At 35.6% G+C, this 20,422-nt stretch overlaps 1 protein-coding gene and 1 pseudogene across 1 annotated transcript in view; one reads left to right on the top strand and one right to left on the bottom strand.

The window, feature by feature from the left end:
• Positions 1–20,422, top strand: part of PLPPR5 (phospholipid phosphatase related 5) — a 447,842-nt gene that overhangs the window by 69,515 nt on the left and 357,905 nt on the right. The gene's annotated exons all lie outside the window — the stretch shown is intronic.
• LOC140523885 (armadillo repeat-containing protein 8-like) lies at positions 1,627–3,348 on the bottom strand (annotated as a pseudogene).

Raw genomic sequence — 20,422 nt, 5'->3', positions numbered from 1 at the left:
CCTAAGGGATAAAACTTGGAAAAGTAGGAGCTACAAGGGAGAGATATTTTTTTGTCAGCAACTTCAAGATGGTGTTTTATTAAGAAAGTGAAAAATTATACACAAGTACAAAAAAAGGTACTTCATTTTTCTACTTGACCCATCTGTCTATCTCCATTTTAGACCATAACATTTCTCTGAAAAACTCTTTTGAAGCTTTTGGGCAAAATAATTCTCCAATTTCCAAGCAGCATACCAAGTTATCAGATCTCCTAGATTTAATACAATTATAAATTTCCTCCATATTTCCCACATTAAAATTTAGATGTTTGAGGTTTTTTAAATTTTTAACCAATAATGAAGTTGCAGATAATTGAGGTATTGATGAATTTCTAATGTACATCAGAGTGTCACATGAGGCCCTTGCTTTGCAATATAAGATCACTTATCCTAATTGCATATAAGACAAAATGTCAAGATTCATAAATCAAATCCAATTTTGACTTGGCAGCATCTGATGTGATCACTGAGTTAAGTCTGAAGTGACAGTTCTAACTGTTGGTGTTTGGAGATGCACACTAACTTTTTCAGGTTGCCTTTTAAGCACTCTTCTAGTTAAAAACATTTTGTTAATGATGCCAGATAAAGATGCATGGAAAACAAAGCATGCTAGTTGTGTCTAATGCTATTATTATTTTATTTTATTTTCTCCTGATGGCCCCTCTATGACCTCATTACATTCTTTTGTTTTGACCACATTCTGGTGAGAGTTTTCCTTACTATAAATATAAGGGTTATAGTATATTTTTGAATCATGTGACTTTTGTGTGTGTTTTCAAATTATAGTAGTAAGTCAAAGTACTCTGGATGAGAATAGTCAACCCATTAACAAATTTAATAAAAATTGCCTGATTCTGGGTCCTTTATATGGATGATAATAAGAGAATATTTGTTTTTTCTCCCTAGTGACTGAAGAGGCCCTGGCAGAGGGCACACATTCGATTCTCTTTGTGAGTGGTCAGCTCTAGTGTCTTTGCTTATAGAGCTAAAGCAGAACTTCCCATTATACTCTTCTTTTTGAACAGGACCAAGAAAGAAAGTGAGACTCATATAGGGCTAGCATGCATCAGCAACATGATGCATGCAGCTAAGCATACCACTGAGCATTGGTCAAAACTTAAAACTTCAGATGACCACTCACTGAATTATAAAATCATCATTCCACAAAGTTTATATTCACATAAAACTTGTACAGGGTCAAAAAAAATAAAACACAACTAGGTTACGTATCAAAGAACATTGTACAGTAGGAGATTTGAATTTCTCAACGGTATCAGAAAGAAAGTATTTCCATAAATAACATTTAAAATTCTAGTGTTAAGTTTTCAAGGTGTCTGAAGCTTTACAGTGCTGGAATTAATATCAACAGAACACTTGCAAAAAAGGTAGAACATGAGAATCCATTTTCATGTCACATAAAAGCACACCAGTTATCTGTCATCCTAACATGTTCATGCCACACTACATTTCTAAGACCAAAACAAAGAAAAAGACCCACTTCAAAGTCCCCTTTATTTTTCAATTATGCCTTTACTTTCCATTTTATTATAGTCAAACAGTCACTTTTAGTATTCATCACCACATCTTTCAAGATGATGTTACTCCCTGTCTGGTGATGGTCAGGACTGGGGAAAGCCCTTCTCCAAGACTCACCTTCTTTGGGATGTCTTCATCATTATCACCAAGACAGACATATAGTTTGAAAGCAGCCTGGTAGTGTTCATGAGTATGTTTTAAATAATGGTCAAACCTTTCAATATTAGAGATTGCATTGACTGAACTGGAATACTTGAAGCAATCAGCAAGTACAGTAATTAACTGATCTGTTATGCTAGCGATTCTTTGTAGTTCATCATCTGGGTCAATCAGTTAGATGAGAGTTTCAGCTCTTTCTACTTGCTCCTCCTGCATTGTCTCCTTACTGTACCTTGGAACAAAACAAGGCAAAGTCTTTGCATGTATATGGTAAGCAATTTGCTGATATGAGCTACATTTCAATAGGCTTATCGTTCCATAATATCTTCACAAAAATCTGGGGGTAATAATTCTCCATCAACCAAAACATTTACAAGAGTCATGGATACTATAATATTAATCTGGGAGTTAAAGATCTTCCCTATCCATTAATGGGCCTGCCCATTAAGGGAAGCTTGATTAGGAGAGGTTTACACCTTTTGTTAATTTCTAATATACTGGTTCTCAAAGGTTTTGATACACTCTGGCTCTGAAAAGTGTATAAATACTCTGAGGTGAGGTTTTACTTTGGGGCTTACTCAGGAAGTGTTTGTTTGGCCAGATGAGACTCCGAGCAGCCACTAAGCAGCCCCCTGGCTTTGAAAACCCAGATGTTGGTGCTTCATTCTCTGGTAACTTATGTATGTATGGTCAGACAGTTGAATCTATCTGTGGATCTGTGATGTATGTATTGCTTGTGGTCAGATAGTTGGAAGCCTTGTCTTTTGATTGATCTTTGTTTCTCTCCATTTTTCTGAAGTTCAGGGTGCTGACTTTTCCCCCTGAACTAAGTAAATGATATATGTGCTTGAATAAAGTGATTATTGACCCCCTCAAAAGTTGCTTTCCTTTTAGAAAAGCAGATCTAAGAAATTCTGCAGTAGGTCCTCTTGTGTATGCCAGGGTCCTTGCTGTTACAGATATCTGGGGGTTTTCGAAGGCTAGAACTGAGGAGCATTTCAGTGCTTGCATTCAAACTTTGTGTGATGCTGATTAGCAGATGAGCAATATTGTATACTGTTTCATGGTTAAGTAAAATTGACAATCTGGTGCTATGCAGCAATGAGAGATCTGGCAAATATATTTTTGTGTATAATGAGATCTATGTAGCAGTGTCATGAGGTGAGGAATAACTGTAGCATATGTATAAAATAACCCCTCAGGGTGACTGGACTGGTAAAAATGGTATGAAAGCATCTAAGTCAAGCTTCAGTGAACTTCAGATCTTGCTTTAGTAATTCTTATGGCAAGGTAGGAATAACGTGGCAGTCTAGGAGAGACTTGACATTGTTTTTAGTATTCATAGCAAGACTTCCCAACACCACGGCACATTCAGTTTTTAGCTCTGTGCTTGAAGTTTCTTGCTGAAGCAGATATAAGAGGCTTGGAACTGCTCCTAAAACAATGAGGTTGGCTATATGCTTGTTGTTTCCAATTACAGCATTTTTCATGTCTATAACACCTTGTAGAACTTTCTGGGGATCAGGGTCAAATAGCTTGTCAACATGATGGTACTTGCTATCTGTCACTTACAAAAGGACACTCGTGGATTAGGGTATCCAGCAGACATGCCATCTTGATCCTTTGGGAGAGAGATTTTACTTCAATATAAGCAAGAGTTTCCTAACTATCACATCTGTCAAAAAAATGGAATTGGTTGTTTCAAAAAGTGAGTTCTTTGATTTTAGGCTGGCTGTTCAATTATCAGAAATTTTGTAGAGGCGTAATGTTTATTTAGGGGATTGGATCCAATGTCTTGAGTTCCTTTCTAACTCAAATATTCAGTGAATCAATAGATTAATAACTGGAGGTAACTTAAAAGTTAGGAATTGGGATATAAGAAAGACCTTGAAGAATGAATAGAATTTCTTGAGCAGTTTAAAACTGCACTAAGATTTTTGGGACATATAACCTGTGGCTTTAAGTTTTGTAAAATATCTTTCATATATGCACATATCTAAACCTCACAGTGACTCAGGGAGAAAAAGTATTGTTTTTACTCTGAGCCCCATTTTATAGGCAGACAGAGGCTCAGAAAATTAAGTGCCCATGGTCACATGACTAAGTAGTGTCAGAGGTAGAGTTTGAACCTCAGTCTTTCTGCCTCCAAACTCAGTATTCCAGCTTCAGATGAAGGGTCCATTTGATTTAATAGTAAGGAGATCTTTTGGAATCTTTGAGTTAGCATCTTAAGGTAAGATGTAGGATAGAACTCAAATTGCAAGGGCTTCAGTGAGTAGATGGTGAGACAGTTGATATTTGTCAATAAAGAAAACGAATAATAAGTAAGGATCTTTAGAGGAGCAACAGTGTTAAAGGCAATATTTCTTGCTATTACAATATATCATTAAATACATGTTTTCCTTTTCACTGAGGTTATATATCTAAATTACAGAATCAGGAGGTTTGTGCAGCAGGCAGACATATTCCTGTACTTATTTTTCCAAGTTTCTACTCAGTTCTGGTGTTTTCATCAGTGATGCTTAAAAATTCTCTATTTCATTGGATATCTAATTTTCCTTTTGTAAGATTCTCCTTCACTTTGTTGGGTAAATTATTCTTGGTTATAAACTTAGATACACATATATGCATATATATACATTCATATGTATGCATATATATATGTTTTTTTGAAATATCATTTATTCCTTTCAACACCTTGAAAATGGTAGCTGCTAAATCTTGTTTGATCCTGGTTATGGTTTCTTGGTGTGTGAATTCTGTCTTTCTGCCTTTTTGCAGTATTTTTGTTTGACACTGAAGCTATGGATTTTGACTGTGATCTTCCTGGGAGTTTGCATTTGAAGGCTTATCTTAGGAGGTGTTTGGGAGATTATTGTTATTTCTACTTTGCCTTCTAATTCCAAAATATTTTCTTTTATGATTTCTTGAGATATAATATCCAGGCTCTTCATTTGCTCAAGGTTTTCAGGTACTTCAATGACTGTTAAATTACCTCTATATGTTTTGCTGTTCAGTTGTTTTTGATATTAAATTACATATTTTCTTCTATGTAAAAAGTGCTTGAAATATTATAAATAAAATAAGATCTTTGGAGAAAAGCATTAGAAGCCAAATGAAATCTATGAAGGAGAAGTTTGGATAGATAATTAACAGTTTAGTACAAGAGGTTGGAAAACTGGCCCAAGTAAATCCTTGGCAATTAGAATTGACCAAAGAGAATTTATTTGCCTCTATCAGGTAACAAGAAATATTAAAACAAAATTAAAAGATTGATAAAAGAAGGGAATAAGTAATTATGTAGTATCTAATGTTATTTCATTTGATCCTCCTAGCAACTCCTTGGAGGTATGTTCATTATTTACATTTCATAATTGAGGAAACCAAGGCAGACTTTGGTTAAATGATTTGTCTAGGGCCATACAGTTGTTAATTTCTGAGAAAACAAGTACTTCAGGAATTCAGAGGAAAGGAAGGTCACTGAAATCTAAGGGAAATCAGAAAAGGACTCCAGGAAGACACAGATTATAAGCAGGATCTTAAAAATGGGCAGAATTTCTTTCAAAACAATTTTCTTTTTTATTACTATGAACTCTTTTTCTCATTCAAAGAAAAACCGAAAGAGAGCATTGTGTATGAAATGAATATTCTAGTGCATATAGTTTGGCTTTTAAAAGCATCTTCCCAGAGCCAAGAGGGTGGAGTGAGAGCAACAACTCACCTAAACTCTTAGACAAACTCTTTCAGATACCTCTAAAAGGAGAATCTGACCAAATTTTGGAGGTGCAGAATCCAGTGGGAGATAGACTGTAGTGGCTTCAGAACCCAGGACAGACAGGAAGGTCCACAGGAAGAATCTGTTCCTCGGGGGTGAGCCCACAGTGCACAGTGCAGTGCATCCAGTGCAGCAGAGCAGGAGGACCCCAGGGAGACCTGAGGCAGCAGCAGGAGGAACCAGCACAGTGGCAGCCCTGGGTGAGAGACCAACACAGCCAAGCAAGTGACAGCTGCTGAGCTCCAGATATCAGCACAGCAGCTCCTGAGACTTTCAGCCCACAGATTAAATATTGGTAAGTCACCTACTTGAACTTCCAGGAGCTAGGATGGCGGAGTGATCAGTAAATGCTCTCTCCTCCCCCCTTGATGACCTTGAAAGAACCATAAAATATTTCCCCAGAAAAATCCTGGATCAATAGGAACAGCAGAGGGAGCAAATAGTCTCATAATACCCGAGGCTAGAAAAATAGCTAAGGGGGATTCCTCCTACTGTGGTGGAGGCAAACTGGAAGGACAGAGGACCTAGGGCGGAGGAAACTCACATTAGGACCCAGGCAAGCCTCAGTGCCATGAGAGGAGCCCCAGGAGGGGTAGGAACTCACACTAGCATCTAGGCATGCCTCAGCACTCTAGGGAAAACAGGAAGACAACAGGGCAACTGGGATCACCATCCCCTGAGCTTGCCTCTGCCTCAGTTCAGCTAAGGAAATCTCCTGTGACCAGACCACCCCTCCCCCACACGTAACAAGCTAATCCCAGGGCTGATCAGGGAAACATAAAACAAAAACCTGCTCTTAGCTTTTCCACACAATTCTGCTCAACACCAAGTTCTGCAGCTTCTAACTGAAAGAACCAGAAGCCACAACACACAGTCACCATCATGAACAAGAAAAAGCAAAAGAAGGGTGAAAAAACCATAGAATCTTTCTATGGGGATAAGGACCACAACACAAATACCAAAGATGTCAGTACTGAGACTGTACTTCCATCTGAAACTTCAGAAGGGGCTATGAATGGCTCACATGCACAAACAGCTCACCTGAAATAGCTGAAGAAAGAAATAGAAGAAAAACTGGCCAATGATTTTAAAATTATAAAAAAAGAATTTACTGATGAGAACATCTCTTTGAAAAGGAAAATTGAACAAATGGAAAAGGAAGTACAAAAATTAACTGGAAAAAATAACTCCCTAAAAGGAACAGTTGGTCAAATGGAAAAGGAAGCACAAAACCTAACTGGGAAAATTGGACAAATGGAAAAGGAAGTACAAAAATTAACTGGAGAAAATAACTCCTTAAAAGGAAAAATTGGACAGATGGAAAAGGAGATGCAAAAGTTAACCGAAGAAAACAATTTGATAAAGATTAGAATTGGGCAAGTTGAAACTAATGACTCAATGAAACAGCAAGAATCAGTTAAACAAAATCTAAAGAATGAAAAGATAGAAGAAAACATAAAATATCTAATTGGAAAAACAACTGACATGGAAAATAGATCCAGGAGAGGAAATTTAAGAATTATTGTCCTGCCACAAAGCCATGATGAAAAAAGGAATCTGGAGAATATCTTCCAGGAAATCATCAAGGAAAACTGCCCAGAAGTGCTAGATCCAGAGGGCAAAATAGTCATCAAAAGAATCCGCGGTTCACCTCCCAAAAGGATCCCAAGCTCAAAACCCCAAGAAATATTGTTGCCAAATTCCAGAACTATGAAGTGAAGGAGCAAATAATATAGGCAGCCAGAAAGAAACAATTCAAATATCAAGGAGCTACAGTAAGGATCACACAGGACCTTGCAGCTTCTACATTAAAAGATCGAAGGAATTGGAATGCAATATTTCATAAGGCAAAGGAGCTGGGACTACAAGCAAGGATCAACTACCTAGCAAAGTTCAGCATAACGTTTCAGGCAAGGAAATGGTCATTCAACAAAGTAAAGGATTTCCATACCTTCCTGACAAAAACACCAGAAGTTAATAGATAATTTGATCTTCAAATGCAGGTCTCAAGAGAAGTATAAAAAGGTAAATGGGGTGAGGGGGCTGAGGGGGATGGGGAAACTTGTTACTCAATTTGGGCACACTGTTTACCTCCCTATAAAGGAAGATGATACCTGTTAATCTTGAGAATTGTGCATCTATTATGAAATATAAAAGGGATATACGTAGAGGGAAAGGGTATAAAGTAAATGATGGCATGTTAAATATATGATTTAAGTATGCAAAGGGATTGTAACAGGAGGTGTGAAAAGGAGGAAGCAGAAAATGGTAAATTACATCACAGGAAGAAGTACAAAATTATTGTACAGGGAAAGAGGAGAGGGTGATGAGCATTGTTTGAGAGGTACTCTCATCTGATTTGTTTCAAGGAGGAAACAATAAACTTAAGTAAATAATCCTAACTAGCTCTATAGGCAGCAGGAGGGGAAGGGGGAAGAAAGGGGAGGGAAGCTAAAAGGGAGGGAAGAAACAGTAAGGGTAAAGGGGAGTAAAAGGGAGGGGGACTAAAAGAAGGAAGGGAAGGCTGCAAGGGGAGGTAGTGAAAAGTGAAAACTATTGAGGAGGGGAAGAGAGATGGGAGAGCTAAAAGCACTAATGGTGGGAAAGAGGATGGAGGGAAATACACAGATTGTAATCATAACTGTGAATGTGAATTAAATAAACTCTCTCATAAAACAGAGATGGATAGCAGAATGGATTAAAAGCCATAATCCAACAATATGTTGTTTAGAAGAAACACATTTGAAATGGGGGGATACATGCAGGATAAAGGTCAAAGATTGGAGCAGAATATATTGTGCTTCAACTGACGTAAGAAAAGCAGGAGTAGCAATCCTAATCTCAGACAAAGCAAAAGCAGAAATAGATTTAATCAAAAGAGATAAGGATGGAAACTACATCCTGCTAAAGGCACTATAGACAATGAAGCAATATCATTACTAAATATGTATACTCTAAGTGGTATAGCATCCAGATTCTTAGAGAAGAGGTTGGGGGAATTGAAGGAAGAAATAGAGAGCAAAACTATGCTAGTGGGGGACTTCAACCTCCCCCTCTCTGAACTTGATAAATCTAACTTCAAAATTAACAAGAAAGAGGTAAAGGAGGTAAATAAAACTCTGCATAAGGTAGATATGATAGATCTCTGGAGAAAACTGGATGGGAATAGAAAGGAATATGCCATTTTCTCAGCGATGCATGGCACATTTACAAAAATTGGCCATGTACTAGGATGTAAAAACCTCACAATTCAGTGCAGAAAGGCAGAGATAATCATTGCATCCTTCTCAGATCATAACGCAATAAAAATTATATGTAATAAAAGGCCATGGAAAGATAAACCACCAATCAAATTGGAAACTAAATAATCTAATCCTAAAGAAGGAGTGGGTTAAAGAAGAAATCATAGAAACAATCAACAACTTCATTCAAGAGAATGACAATAATGAGACAACCTACCAAATCTTATGGGATACTGCAAAAGCAGTTCTTAGGGGAAGTTTTATATCTTTGAATGTCTACATAAATAAAATAGAGAAAGAGGAGATCAGTGACTTGGGCATGCAGCTGAAAAAGCTAGAAAAAGAACAAATTGAAAATCCTCAAGTAAATACCAAATTAGAAATACTGAAAACCAAAGGAGAGATTAATAAAATTGAAATTAAGGAAACTATTGAATTCATAAATAAAACCAGCAGATGGTTTTATGAAAAAACTAATAAAATTGATAAACCTTTGGTCAATTTGATTAAAAAAAGAAAGAAGAAAATCAAATTACTAATATTAAATATGAAAGAGGTCACCTCACCTCCAATGAGGATTAAATTAAAACAATAATTAGAAATTTGCCCAACTTCATGCCCACAAATTCGATAATCTAAATGAGATGGATGAATATTTTAAAAAATACAAATTGCCCAGATTAACAGAAGAGGAAGTTGAATACTTAAACAACCCCATCTCAGAAAAAGATATTGAACAAGCCATCAATGAACTCCCTAGGAAAAAATCTCCAGGGCCAGATGGATTTACAAATGAATTCTATCAAACATTTAAAGAACAGTTAATTCCAATACTATATAGATTATTTTTGAAAATTGGGGAAGGAGTCCTCCCAAATTCTTTCTATGATACAAATATGGTTTTGATACCTAAACCGGGAAGAGACAAAACAGAGAAAGAAAATTATAGACCAATTTCTCTAATGAATATAGATGCAAAAATTTTAAATAAGATTTTAGCAAAAAGAATACAGCAACTTATCATGAGAATAATACATTATGATCAGGTAGGATTCATACCAGGAATGCAGGGCTGTTTCAATATTAGGAAAACTATTAGCATTATCGATCATATCAACCACAAAACTAACAAAAGGCACATGATTATCTCAGTAGATGCAGAAAAAGCTTTCAACAAAATACAACACCCATTCCTATTAAAAACACTAGAGAACAGAGGAATAAAGGGAACTTTTCATAAAATAATAAACAGTATCTACCTAAAACCTCCAGCAAGCATTATATGCAATGGGGATACGCTAGATACATTTCCAATAAGATAAGGGGTGAAACAAGGATGTCCATTATCACCACTATTATTCAATATGGTACTAGAAATGTTAGCTGTAGCAATTAGACAAGATAAAGAAACTGAAGGCATAAAAATAGGCAAAGAAGAAACTAAGTTGTCACTCTGCAGAAGATATGATGATGTACTTAGAGAATCCCAGAGAATCAAGTAAAAAACTACTTGAAATAATAAACAACTTTGGAAAAGTTTCAGGTTACAAAATAAACCCGCACATATCTTTTGCATTCCTATATATTAGCAACAAAGTGCAACAACAAGAGATAGAAAGAGAAATTCCATTTAAAGCTAGGGTAGACACTATAAAATACTTAGGAGTTTACCTGCCAAAACAAACCCAGGGACTATATGAACACAATTACAAGACACTTTTTGCACATATAAAGTCAGATTTAAGTAAGTGGAAAAACATCAGTTGCTCATGCATAGGCCAAGCTAATATAATAAAAATGATAATTCTACCTAAATTAATTTATTTATTTAGTGCCTTACCAATTAAACTATCAGATAATTATTTTCTAGAGCTGGATAAAATAATAACAAAATTCATCTGGAAGAACAAAAGGTCCAGAATATCAAAGGGACTAAGGAAAAAAATGCTAGGAAAGGTGGCCTAGTGCTACCAGATCTCAAATTGTACTATAAAGCAGCATTTATCAAAACCACTTGGTACTGGCTAAGAAACAGAAGGGTAGACATGTGGAATAGACTTGGCACTCAAGACACAGTAGGCAAGGAATACAGCAATCTCCTGTTTGATAAACCCAAGGACCCCAGCTTCTGGGATAAGAACTCACTGTTTGACAAAAATTGCTGGGAAAACTGGGTAACAGTGTGGAGGAAACTAGGCATAGACCCATGCCTGACACTGTACACAAGAATAAAGTCCAAATGGGTACATGATCTAGGTATAAAGATTGATACCATGAACAAACTGGAGGAGCAAGGAATAGAGTATTTATCAGATTTATGGAGAAGGGAAGAATTTTTGACTAAAGAAGAGATAGAAAGCATTATGAAATGCAAGAAGGATAACTTTGATTACATTAATCTGAAAAGTTTTTGTACAACCAAACCCAATGCAACCAAAATTTGGAGGGATGTAGTAAATTGGGAAAGAATTTTTACAGATAATCTCGGGGATAAAGGCCTCATTTCTGGAATACATAGAGAACTCAGTCAAATGTGCAATACAAGTCATTCCCCAATTGATAAATGGTCAAGGGATATGAAAAGGCAATTTTCAGAGGAAGAAATTAAAGATATCTATAATCATATGAAAAAGTGCTCTAAATCACTTTTCATTAGAGATGCAAATCAAAACAACTCTGAGGTACCACATCACACCTATAAGATTGGCTAACATGACAAAACAGGAAGATGATAAATGTTGGAGAAGATGTGGGAGAGTTGGAACACTAATTCATTGTTGGTGGAGCTGTGAGCTCATCTCATTCTGGAGAGCAGTTTGCAACTATGCCCAAAGGGCTACAAAAATGTGTACACCCTTTGACCCAGCAATATTGCTACTAGGACTGTATCCCCAAGAGATCATAAAAATGGGAAAGGGTCCCACATGTACAAAAATATTTATAGCAGCACTCTTTGTAGTTGCCCCAAACTGGAAATCAAGGGGATGCCTATCAATTGGGGAATGGCTGAATAAATTATGGTATATGAATGTAATAGAGTACTATTGGCCATAAGAAATGATGAACAAGAAGACTTCAGAGAGGTCTGGAAGGACTCATATGATCTGATGCTGAGTGAAAGGAGCAGAACCAGGAGAACTCTGTGCACAGCAACAACCACAGTGTGTGAGAGTTTTTTCTGGTAGACTTGGAACTTCATAATAATGCAAGAACTTAAAAAAAAAATAATTCCCAATGATTTTCTAAGGCAAAATGCCTTCCACACTCAGAGAAAGAACTATGAAATTCATTCACAGAATGCAGCAGATCATGTTTATGTGTGTGTGTGTGTGTGTGTGTGTATGTATAATGTTTTGATTTGTATGATTTCTTCCATTTATTTTAGTTCTTCTGCACAGCATGACTATAGTGAAAACGTATTCAATAGGAAAGTATATGTAGATCCTATATAGAATTGTATGCCATCCTGGGGAGGGAAGGGGGTGGGGGGGTAGGTGGGGGGGGTAAAAATCTAAGTTTTTGGGTAGTGATCGTAGAACAATAAATAAATAAATAAAAGCATCTTGCAAATTTTATATGCTTTTTTACATTCTATTCTGAACTTGTTTCTACTCTGTAAGGGAGGGGAATTTAAAATTATTCATTGACCATTTTCTTAGTTTTTTCTTTTTTTTTCTTTCTTTTTTCCTTCCTGCCTCATTCTCTATAATTCTGTCCCTTCCTTCCAAAAATAAAAACTCCCTTCTCTTATAAAAATGAGCATAATCAAGCAAAATAAAACAATATATTGGACAAATCTGAAAATATATGTCCTGTTCTGTACATTTAATCAATCACCTATTTGTCAAGCAATGGGAAACATGAGTCATCATTAAGTCTTCTAGAATCGTGGGTCATTGGGATCATAGTTTTAAAGTCTTTCATAATTCTTTTCCTTTCTAATCCTATAGCCATATAAGTCATTGCTCTTGTTCTGTTCACTTATCTCCACATCAGTTTATAAAATTCTGCCAATGGACAAAAGCCTAAGCAGGCATAATCAGCATACAGAAGACATAGTGATATTGGGGAGTAGTGGGAGGTGTTGTTTTAGGCCACTTCTGAAGGCATTACCCTTGTTAGTAGTAGCACCACTCCCAATAAAGAAGCATCAAGCTAATACTCTACCTGCTGCTTCTGGAACATAATGGATAAAACAAAGGAATTTTGAAAATGAGTTTATTTGAAGTTATAAGTAGAACCCACAGTTCTTAGCACCAAGATCTCTTAGTTTTGTCAGGTTTTAAATTACAAGGCAGTTTGGCACAGTGAAAAGATTGCTAGACTTGGCACCAGAGGTTTTTCAATTGTGTTCGACTCTTCATAACCCTATTATAGCCCTATAACACACTTCTTATACTACCTCCCATGGATACTTTCCTAATCTCTACCTACTTCCCATGTATTATTAACGTTTTCTCTCAGTTCAATTTGCCTTTTATTGATTCATCTGTCTCCTTGTCATATCCTCAATGTAGAAAGGAGGTTCTTGATGACAAAGATTTGGCCTTGGTGTACTTTTTGACGAGAAGAGGTGGAAGGGCTTTGTTTGCTCTGTAACACCTCGATGATGTCTTACACATCAATAGGGGTTGATAAATGTTTGTTGAATTGAATTGAGTCACTTGCCTATCCTAGCTATTGACATTCTTGAATTCAATTGGATCCCCTGTTATGGAATTCCAATGCCATTCTTTTTCATTTGCTGAGAAAACTATATCATGTATCCATAATATACAAAGGGAATGAGTAAAGAGCAGTCTCTAAAATTTTGATCTTGAGATCCTATTTATAAGAAAAAAAAGCTTGAATATTCACCCTATTACCTCTCTATAAGAAATAGAAACATGAATTTTTTACAAATTATATTTATAAACCATTGTACCAATATATTATGTACTTTATAAAACATGCAGATAGATTTTTAAAATGAGATAAAGATTGAACAACATTTTAATTTTACTTTGAATTAGTGTTGAGAGGCAATCACAACTTCACAAAATTTACATGAAAACTAGGTTTAGCACAAAAGTAATGGACATGCATGTAGAACCCAAAGAGTTCAAAATCCATACAGAAGTTTGCATTTTTACCAGAAATCTACATGTAGAGGGACATGACATGGAAAAAGACAGGCTCAATAAAGGTGGGAAAAGGATGAAACCCCTCCCAAAGGGGAGGAGCAAGATGATGTCAAATGTCATATTCTTTTCCCTTGGGAACTGCTAGATTCAACCAACAAAATGGGTTGGGGGCACTTTATCCTTGACACATTCAAGGCCTTCCGCATGCTCTACAACTATAGATAGGAGAAGATTGATCAAAAAAGGGATAGAAAATCAAAGGAGATAAAATGGACCCTACCTTCCCACCTTCTGATTATTTAATCAGATCTTTCTTAAGTCATTGCGTAATTCCCCAAGGGACCAGGTCCCTGAGTTTAGAGATCATTGGTATTGAAAAAGATTAGAAGACGATCAAGAAGAAGACATTAATACCCACTTTTAAGGGGAAGAGAAGAAAATGGAGTCCACGATGGAGAACTATATAGAGTTGTCATGAAGGAGCAAGAGAATATAGGACAGTAGCTGATCTGTAGTATTGTGGAAACTAAGGAGAGAGCAAGGTTCAAAGAGAAGGATATAATCCTATAGTTGTATTAAATGCTAGTTGGAGGTTTAGGAAAATTCCACCATAGGCAAGGTCATTGGATATAAATATTAGGAAATTACTGGTAATATTAGAGATGTTTCAATAATATGATGAAAATGGGAGCCAGAGTACTAGGAAGTCAGAGTGATGACAGGGAATCAGAGAGTTTAGACTCACCTTTCAATATATTAAATGAAGAAAAGAAGGAGCTCGACAAGATACTGGCTTCAACATGCAGCAGAATTAAAAGAAGAAATTCTTCAAGACAGGAAATGTCTATTGAAGAGCATATTCCATGACAATTTTGAGAATATATGGTAAAGGAAGCTTTATACTTTTAGGAGATATGGTACTTGCACTGAAAGAGATTGAGCAGATAGCTGTAAGTACAAAAGGCCCCGCTTTCTTTTATCAGATAGCAAAATGATGTAGTGGCCCAAGAGTATAGGCATGAGGTTGATGCATGGGAACTATCCTTTGGCCTTAAAAAAAAATGGTTACAGAGCTAGTGTGGTCCAGTGGGGGGTGGGGGAAGGGGAATGTTGGTTTCATTTGGAGTCAAAAGACTTAGGGTTAAATCCTACCCCTGGTACTTAATGGTGTCTATGGGAAAGTTATTTAGTATTTCGGGGCTTCCGTTTCCTCATCTGTAAAATGAGGGGGTTCAATTAGATGGCCCTTGAGATCCCTTGCAACTGTGAATTTTTTATCCTTTTTTTAGCTGATTTTGAAAATGATGATTAGAATTTGACTATCTATTTTATTATCTTGCAAATGTAATCAGAAAGAAGATAGTTTATTTCAAAATGGAACAATATTTTCCTAACTGATAACTTCAGAGAAAAGATAAAATTCATGGAAATATAGCATATATTTATATTTCTTTATCTAATTCTTACCAACATATGTGAGCACATTACTATTATGAACAAAATTTTTGCCAAGCAAAAGCCCTCTTGTGGGAAAGTGTAATAATTCAGGAGAAAGTTTCAGTGTATCCCAGAATTGTCACAAATGTATTACTGTTTGCATATTCGAGAAATATGGCTAAAACATTAATTTTTCAAAGCTGCTTAATGTGGCCTTAGGTAATTTTTCAAGAAACTCAGCAAATAATTCTGATATTTCCCAGCCAATGAATTGCATCTATAAATAAAGAGGCAAAGAATTGCATTTCCCACAAAAGGGGGCAATACCATGAGAAAAATGAAATATGACTGTAGCATATATATATATGCATATATATGTATGAAAACCAGAATTTGTAGGAAGAAATGGTGGATATGATGACTGACCCACTGTCAGTGATCTTTTTAAGATTATGGACAAAGGGGCCAGCCATACAGAGCTGATAAAGGACCAATGCTATCCCAGTTTTCAATAAAGATGTTGCAGTTTATAAACAATAGACAATTGACCTTGAGTAAATCCCTGGATTGATTCTAGAATCTGTCATTATTTAAGGGATAGTTGGTGAGCATCTAGAAAAAAAAAGTCATCACAAAAAGTCACCATGGTTATAGAAAGGACAGGGCATATCACATTAATCGCTTTTCCCCTTGTTTGACAGGGAAACTAGACTGAGGAATCAAGAGAATGCTGTAGCTGTAGGTTACACAGATTTCAGTGAGACATTTGAAAAGGTTCTCTTATGCTAATTTTGAACCATATGGAGAGATGTAGGCTAGATAATAAGAGGTGGATTTGAATTGATTGAATGACTAGCCTCAGAGAGCCAATTTGAATTATTTCTCCATAGATAAATAATAATAGTAGTAGCTCGCGTTTGTATAGTGCTTTAAGGTTTACAAAATGCAAATAATGAATTCCCTAAAGTGGTCATATTGTGCATTATTCAAATTTGTGCTGCTTTCATTTTCCATTGGGCTGGAACCAACTAGAGCATTTTACATAATTTTAACTTCAAATAATGGGAAGCCAAATACATGCAGCCACTTCAGGGATTTCATTATTCACACTAATTGGAACCTAGCTGTATCTTGTCATGTCCTTTCAGCAACCATGCGAAGTAGATGAAGAAGGGGGGGCAAACTGAAGTGATTTATTCAGGGTCACACAGCTAGCAAGTGTCTAGGACCAGATTTGAATTCAGTTTCCTGACTCCGAGTCTAATACTCTTATATATTACCATTTATATATCCAGTCCACAACTCTTTCCAGAGCTCCATTCCTTCATTTGCTTAATGGATGCTTCCCTGTGGATTTTCCTTTGACATTATAAACTCAATATGCCTAGAACATTACCTTTCCATCTAAACATATCCCTTTTCTTAACTTTCCTATTTTGTCAAGGATACTATCATTCTTCCTGTCTCCCAACCTCAAAATTATGCTTGACGATTTACTTTCCCTTATACCTATATCCTGGGGAGCTAAATGGCACAGTGGGTAGAGCACTGAGTCTGAAGTCACAAAGATCTGAGTTCCAATCCTGACTCATACACTAACTAGCTGTATGACTCTGGGCAAGCTATTTTACACTGCTTGCCTCAGTTTCCCTATCTGTAAAATGAATTGCAGAAGGAAATGAGAAGCCACTCCAGTATCTTTGCCAAGAAAACCACAAATTGGGTCATGAAAAGGCTAAACAACAACAACCCCTATATCCAGTCAGTTGTCAAATCTTCTTAATTCCACCTTTTGAATATCTTCACTATCTGTCTCTTTGTCTCCACTCACATATGGACCATCCTCTTTACCTTTTCACTTGGACTTAATACCTTTCACAGTCCGGCTCTGTCCTATCCTTCCAGACTGATTTTATATTCTTCCCTCTCCTGGACTCTCTATATTACAGTCAAATTTCCTTATTACTGTGCCTTACATACAACATTCATTTTCTCATCTCCATGATTTTTTATAGATTTCCTTCAAGGCCTGTGTTGTTCTCTTTCCTTTTTTCTGCATCTTTGAATTTCTAGCTCCCTTGAAGGCTTACTTCAGATGTTATCTTCTACCCGGTCCTTTCCTGATCTCCCCAATTTTTGTTACTCTCCCCTTTATCCCTACCCTAACCCACAGCAAAAAATGTATTTAAATATATTTGTTTAATTTAGTTATCTACGTATAACTTACCACACACACACACACACACACACACACACGTTACATCCCCCTAGTAGAATATAACATTATTGAAGAGAAAGACTAGTTAATTTTATCTTTGTATACACACACACACACACACACATATATACACACGCACACACACACACATACCCATACACACCCATCTACTCAGTTTTATTGGGTCTTCCTTTGTAATGTATTTCTAATCTTTCCTCTTCTGTGAGGAAATAGAATTTAGTGGAAATTTCCTCACCAGTTACACAAGAGAATTGGATTAGTTGATTTCTAACACGCCTTTCACCTAAAATCCACTCTTACTTGCCAGTGCCATCACCTCCTCATGACTGATACATTGTAAATGTATCATTTGGTCTTTGACTTTCCTACCCCTGATTGATGATGATGATGATGAAGTTTGCTAGGCTAATTTTCCTAAATAAATCACTTAACCTAGTAAAAATTCTGCCTATAGGATGAAGTCTAAACTTCTTAGCCTAGCATTCATTGTTTCCTACAATTTGCCTACAACTTGATTTTCTAGTGTCATTTCTATTTCCTTATACAAATTTTTCCATTTCTAACAGACCTTTCTATTTATTCTTTCTGATGGATAAGCGTCATAGGTTGTATGTGTGTATGTATATGCTTGTATGCATATATTTATATTTTACATATATGTATGTATATGTATACATACACATATATGATACATAGATATATAGTAATCTGGACTATTGACATTCTTTACACATTTTTTTCTCCCTGTGTAATTAGTTAATCAAACTCTTTAGAACCTTTATGGATCTGATTTAGGAGGTTCATCAGCATTTCAGAATCTAATGCTATCTAATACCATAGGACACAAGCAGCAAAACTATTTCTAGGGAATCCATCTTTGACTTGGAATCTATACCGCTTCTTTTCCATGACCATAGAGAATACATTTGATGATCTTATATTTTACTGTTTTATGGGTGACCTGATATTAACAAAGTTCATCAAACAAGATTTTCTCTAGTGCTATATTTTTCAAGGAAATCTACATAATTTTTACATAGATATGGAAAACATCTGCTTGAAAGAAAATCTTTGAAGTGGCATTTCATGAAATCATTCTTTTAAAATATAACCAACGTACACTAAGCAAGATAAAGTCTTTCATATTGTGCCTCTTCAATCAATGTATGATGATAAAGATATGATCTGTATAAAATATTGTTTGTATTACTCAGTAAAGATGTCTTTGTGTGGGTGTGTGTCTCTCTGTCTATTATTCTCATAAAAATGCCATTTGTGAAATTAGGTATCTATACCGGTAGTTACCGTTCTTTTCTGACTTTGGGTCATAATATCTGAGATTTTCTGACAGCTTGGTATCTTTCCAAATATCTTTAAAACATATTCCTCAAATGTCCCAAATTGGGTCACTTTTGACTCACTCCTTCTTTATATATGCTTGGTCTAACTGAGACGCTTTTTCCATCTTTGTTTTTTAAGTCCACTTTAATTTCCTCTAGAAGCACTTCTAGTTCTGTGTTGTTAGAATCCAAATTTGGTGGCCTCACTTTTATTGATATTGATAAGAGTTTTTAAATAAAATATCTTTTCACATGTTTTCTCTTATTCTATTTCTAGTTCCATTCTTAACTGCTTTCAGAATGACTTAATTTAGTCAGTCTGTCACTAAGCTTTATTTAAATTAATTTTCTCTCCATCTCATTTTTTTAACTTCTGTGGTAATACAATCTTAAACTATCCTTTCACATTAATGGTCTCAGATGAATGTTTATTCCAAACCAGTGGAGTATTTGGCCGTTATATCACTGTCCCTCAAAAATATGATAAATATTTGCTGACTCTGACTGTTTTTAAAATTCCCTTGTCTTTTCCTGTCAATTGGTTTATATTAGTAAAATGTCTATGGAAGATTGTTGCAATAAATGTAAATTCATTTCCTTTCTGTTCATTTCTCATTCTTTATCACTAATAACTTATTTTAACTCCTTGGGTTAGAATCACCTGCAATGTCTTTTTCTCATTTAAAAACTTCTGTCTAGCTTTATATTAATTTTGTTATTTGCTCTAACAAGTCAGTTATGTGACTATACAAAAACAGCTGATTCAAGAATGACTTCTGCGTTGTTAATTAGTTGTTTCTAGTTGAAAATAGATTCCATATCATTTTTGATATTATTTGTTGCTTTGCGAATTTCAACTCTTACTAATCCTTTTTCTTATCAACAATATCAATCATGTTGCATAAGTATGAGGCTTTTCTGAATGAATGAAAACTGCTTATTAAGTGCTTAGTATGCTCTTGGCACTGTACTCAAGATAAGAGAAACAAATCTAAAAGTAAGACAGTCTTTACTCTTCAGGAACTTCCATTATATTAATATGTAGCCTTTGACATCTCTTTCCTAACTCTTGAAGTGTTTCCAAATATTCTTATATTTCCTAGAATATTTTTTCACCCTCTTTGCTATATTTTTACCTGTGCACTGAAGTCAGTACATATTAAAGTGTACATTAATTTGACTTGTACACTCCAATAGAGTTTTTCATAAAGTGTTATGCTCCCTTCATACTCTATGATAATGGATGTTGGTACATAAATTACCATTGTTCTCATGGTAAGTTTTCACTTTTTAGAAAAGGAGCATTGAAATATGAGATGACTGAATGTCCCATGAAATACTACTATTTGTTACCTTTGGATATAGATAAAACCAATTTTTTGCTATTCCTCCCTCCCTTTTCTTTGTCTTTCCAAGGAGAATCTGTAATCTGTATTTCCATGTAGCTGCCGCTACTTTTGATTGTGTTTATATTGATGACATTATAACTAACATGATTCAGGTCCTCCAGGAATATAACCTCTTCATTACTG

This window comes from Notamacropus eugenii, chromosome 2, assembly GCF_028372415.1.
Source record: "Notamacropus eugenii isolate mMacEug1 chromosome 2, mMacEug1.pri_v2, whole genome shotgun sequence".
Lineage (NCBI taxonomy): Eukaryota > Metazoa > Chordata > Mammalia > Diprotodontia > Macropodidae > Notamacropus > Notamacropus eugenii.
The sequence above is the reverse complement of the archived record's forward strand: the minus strand, read 5'-3'. Positions and strand labels throughout refer to the sequence as shown.